Source organism: Mus caroli, chromosome 3, assembly GCF_900094665.2.
Source record: "Mus caroli chromosome 3, CAROLI_EIJ_v1.1, whole genome shotgun sequence".
Taxonomy (NCBI): domain Eukaryota; kingdom Metazoa; phylum Chordata; class Mammalia; order Rodentia; family Muridae; genus Mus; species Mus caroli.
Window position 1 is genome coordinate 98,691,247 of NC_034572.1, and position 4,951 is coordinate 98,696,197.

The 4,951-nt window shown below is 48.3% G+C and overlaps 1 protein-coding gene across 1 annotated transcript in view; it reads left to right on the top strand.

The window, feature by feature from the left end:
- Nucleotides 1-1,027: 1,027 nt before the first annotated feature.
- Slc16a1 (solute carrier family 16 member 1) overlaps nt 1,028-4,951 on the top strand; it is an 18,473-nt gene continuing 14,549 nt past the window's right edge. Inside the window, exon 1 of the mRNA XM_021158419.2 lies at nt 1,028-1,226. The gene's annotated coding sequence lies outside the window, so the exon portion shown is untranslated. The remainder of the gene's footprint in view (nt 1,227-4,951) is intronic.

Genomic DNA, 4,951 nt, shown 5'->3' on the forward strand with positions numbered 1-4,951 from the left:
ACCAACCAAATACCCATGTCATAATAATAAAAATATCAAGGGTCCTGGCCATCAAGAGTACTCACTAGTTTACCACTTCAAGACACTTTGGAATCTGGGCTTGGTGAAGAACCGAAAATGGCTCTTGTGACACCAGGCTCTGTAGCTTTGACTTTAAATGTTGGCGACTTCCTAGCCTGGTGACTTCTGCCAGTTAACCTCGTGAAGCCCGGGGTTCCTTAGTTACAAGATCTTGTTGGCACCTATCTCATACGGTTGTGAAGATCATACAAGATAATTCTGGTGCTTACTTAGCATGCAACTGTCCCAATCCCACTAGCCATAATCCCGACCCGTCCCCCAAATCCAGTGTTCATAAACTTCTGGCCTAAGAGCATGCTCATATCAGCGTTCCCAACGTACACACCCTCTGCCCCGCGGCCAGTTTCTCCTGACCCGCTTGTCCTTAAACTAAGCGTTCATCAAATGCCACAGGTCAGGCTCTGTGACGAGATACTTGCGTAAAATCGCACATTAAACTTCCTAACGCCTCCACAGTGGCTGATGTAGCGCAAGGAAACAGGCCCGGAGGGTTCCAGCAACTTCCCCGGGTCCCCGAGCCCGGGTTCCAGGCCCACATCGGAGTCTACCAGTGTCCATTTAAAATGCTGTTCAGTCCCCGGACTCCGACGGTCCATCGCCTTCGCCCTCTGCACCTCAGGGTCGGCCCTCAGGGCAGGTTGTTTTTTTTTTTTTTTTTTTCCCTTTTCTCCTCCAGAGCCTGAGGGGTGAGGCCCGCGATGGCGTCCCCGGCACGCGCCAAAAGCAGCTATCCCCTCAGAGCGCTGATAAGGATGTGCGGGGTCTCCGGGCCGCGGCGCCGGGTCACGTGGCGGGAAGGGGGGCGCCGGCGCGCGCGCCCGAGCGAGCGGGCACGCGCAGCCCGCAGCGTGTGGAGGCGCGAGATGCCGAGCTGGGAGTATGTATGGCAGGGAGGGGGCGGCGGCCGGGAAGGCCGACTCCACCCCCTGTGCGCATGCTCCGGCCCCCGCGGGTTATAAGGCAGCCGCGCCTGCCCCGCCAGACAAAGTGGCGAGCTGCGACGTGACTGGTCGGTCGTGTAGGTGCAGCAGCCAAGGAGCCCGGCGGCGGGCAGGGGACACGAGCGGGACCCCCCCGGCTCCGAGGAACTGCGGCCCGCGCCGCCGCGTCACGCACACTCCGGGCGCCGCGAGACACACATAACGGTTAGTCGGGGCTGAGCGGGCAGCGCGCGGCACGGAATCCGCGGTGCCCTTGGTGCCCCGGTGGGGTCGCGGAGCCCCGCGGGCACGCGGGGACTTTCCTCCCTGGGGCAAGGGTGGGGGCGAGCGACGCGGCATCCTGGGCGCGCGGAGCCGCGTGGCCCGGAACGTGGCGTGGGTGAAGGGGACCTTGAGGCGCCGGGCACAGCGTCTCTCCCGGCCGAGCTGCGGGCCCGTGGTCAGGTGGCGGCCGCCGGGCTGCGGGAGTCGGGTCATGGTGCCCGGTGACCTTGGGGGAGACGCTTCCAGCGCTGCCTACTCTAGGCGCCTGGAGAGATGCTTAGGTCGGGAAGAGGGACGACCTGAGGCCGCTTCACGTGGTGCACTCCTGCCGCCTTCTGCTCGGAGGGAAGGCACTGGGGCGGGAGTTACTTAGGACTCGTGGCATACCCGCCCAGCCTCCCCGGTCTGCCAATCGGTGTCCCACCTGGTGACTTGCTAGAGTGGTGTGAGGAATGTGAGGAGCTGCATTGCGAACCGCCGGTACAAGACTGCGGGGTTCGAGTGAACTTTGAGGAAGGGGCTCTTTATGGTCCAACCTGTGGCTTCGGCGCGTCTGCCGCGGGCACGGGGTCTCAAGGCATCCCTGTGGAGCAGATTTAAATGTCCTTACATTTGATCAGAGCACGCCTTCTGGGCCAAGTACATCCCTTTGCCGAGTACATTTTAGCTTTTCTTTATGATGGCGTTTTTGGTGCAACCAGCAGTTACGAAAACTAGCGTCTGATCACTCAACCAGGAAACGCACGTGTTACTACTTCAGTCTTTTCCCGTTTTCCAGTGGCTCATAAACTGGCGGGCTACTGCTAGTAGTTACACCGTGACAAACTACTTTTGTTTTTTTTACCCATAACTAATTTTGAAATCTTAAGGCGTCATTCAGCTTAGGCTCGGGGTGTGTAGCTCAGTGGTATGAGTACTTACCTGCCTGGCCTACCATGCCTGAGGCTCCAAAGTTTGATCGCCGGCATTGAAAAAAAAATTACTTTGGTTTTAAATGAGTATATGCTGACGTGTGAGATTAGTAATTGTACGAGAGTTTGGGAAAGGGTGGATGGGAATTAAATCAAGCAGGGTGGGTTTTTTGTTTTCGTTTTTTGCTTGTTTTTCTCAGCTGAATAAGAGACTATCTCGAATTTATTTATTCATCATTCATTTATTTTAATTAAGTGGTAAATGGTGCTTCTAAGTCCAAGTCTTCAGGGATGTGCGTGTGTGTGTGTGTGTGTGTGAGAGAGAGAGAGAGAGAGAGAGAGAGGAAAAAAGGAGAAGGAAGTGGGCAGTCCATCGCCTTAGCCTTAAATCCAAGGTGTACAGGCAGGAGGTATAGGCTTTACATAGTGAGACCCTTCTCAAAAAACAAAGTAAAAATGACTAAGTTTTACAACTTTGCCTTCCAAGTATCATAAGAAATGACCAATAATTCAAGACTTTAGATTGGGGGGGGGGGTCGTCCAACACAGAGCTTCTCTGTATATCCCTGGCTGTCCTGGAACTCTGTTGACCAGGTTGGCCTTGAGCACAAGAAGAGATCTGCTTCTGCTTCCCCAGTGCTGGGATTAAAAGCGTCTGCTACCATGCCCAGTCCTAGAATAAATTTTTAATTAAGTGTATTTCAGTCATTTCATTGTGGGTTTAAGTAGATGCTTCGGTTTATCAGATTGTGACCTTGTTAAATATGAAAGTTCTTAGTTTGAGGAGCATTTTGAGAGTTTTAAAGCTTTAGCTGTACGATTTACATAATCCTAAACAGATTAAGGGGGGCAGGGCGGGGGATAAGGTGGTGTAAACTTGGATACCTATAAACTCTGACAAAAAACAGTGTTAGATTAGTATTTTCCCAACTTCTTGAAACTTTCATTCCCACTGTGCCTCAGGAACTTCCCAGTATGCATTTCATGCAAGGTCTAGGTCCCCGGATAATGCCTACTTGACTTTTTTTATTTCCCATACTAGGGAATATGGACTAGGAATATGGAACTTGAACACAAAACTGAAAATTGTGGCTAGAGAAGTTAAGATTCCGCAGAGAACGGATTCTAGTATTTACCCTTGGGTTTGTAGTCTAGCTGGAAAGCAGATGTAGTTAAGTACTCTTAGCAAACAGTTTAGGGGAAAGTAAGGTTACCATGGGAACAAACACTGTTTTGTATAGGTGTGAGAAAATGCTCAATTTAAGGAAACACTAGATATGCCTGCCTCTCTGAGGAAATACTACTTAATCTGCAGTTTGATAAAGGTGGGAGCTAGTTTGGCATAGGTGGTGATAGGTTGAAAGGGCATTTTTGAAGCTGAAAGAATTTCATCAAAAACTAAGACATAGAAAGGTCAAAAATAATAAGAGGGACTAGAAATGTCAGCCAGTGGAGTGCCTTCAGTCATTGTAAGGACACAGGAAGAGACTGAACAGTTAAAAGAACTTAGTGTGGCTGGGCAGATTTGCGTTTTAGTATCATTCTGGGGATAGCTGGTTAGAGGGGTTCTTAGAGTGGGACCATATGTGAATGAATACCTAGGGGAATCCTTGAGAAAAGGAAGGAAGCAGGTTTTGGGTGGGGGACTAGTTAGGTGTTGGAGATAAGAAACGGGGTGAAGTTAAGAATGTGGTTCAAGTTGCTAGCTGGAGCAAATATAAATTTTTTTATCTTCATTTTAACCAATGTTCCTGAGGTACTGTGACTACACCAGAACTGCCCAATGTATAAAACTCATAGATTAAATTCAAAGCCATTTCTGCCCTCTTGTCTGTTTTCATTGGTGAAACTGAAATTATTTTGTTTCCTCTTTACCTTCTTTATGTTAAGTATGGAAAATGCTAATTAGCAGGCGGTTAAGTCACTCCTGTGTCATCAATATCCCTTCCTACTTTCCTTGTGAAGCAAATCCTAGATGAAAGAATAATAATAACTTTACTAACTTAGTTATATCCATAGCTATCTGAAAGATAGGAGTCACATTGTCCTGCTTTTAAAAATTAACATCACCAGATATCTGTCCGTATTCAGATTTTCCCAAGTTATATTTATATCTATGTATTAGTTTAGGTGTTTTAGTAATTGGTTCTCTTGATCAAGGATACAAACAAGGTCATATGTTTGTCTGAAATCTATAGGTTTCTCATCTAATTTATTTGGAAGAGACAGGCCCTTTTTCTTCCTCTTCCTTCTTGTCTTCTGTGTTTGGGATTCTGAGTTTGTCCTCCTGGCATAGTTTTAACATGTTCTAATTAGTATATCCCCTGCCCCTTGTGTTTTCTCTCATTGGAAGCTCACTTGAAGACCAAGCACTGCAGTCAGGTTTTTATCTCTGAGAAAAGGTTTAGGAGAGGAGATCAAGTATCTTTCATGTTTGCTATTTCTACTTGAAGACATGTGATGGTTTTTCTTTCTGCTGTATTCACAACCTACTCTTGGTTTGAAAAGGCAGTAATTTGATTGCACTCTAGTTTTTTTACCAGCTTTCTATGTGCATGTTTGCATCTGAGACCCTCTCAGATAGCCTAGGCTGGCCTCACACTTGTCGTGGACCAGAATGGCTTAGTTTGAACTCATGATCCTCTTGTCTCCACTTTCCAAGTGGTAAGACCACAGGCATGAGCCACCGTGCTAACTGTAATCCTATTTTTATTTAATATGATATATGAACTCTAATAATGAGTTCCAAGGATT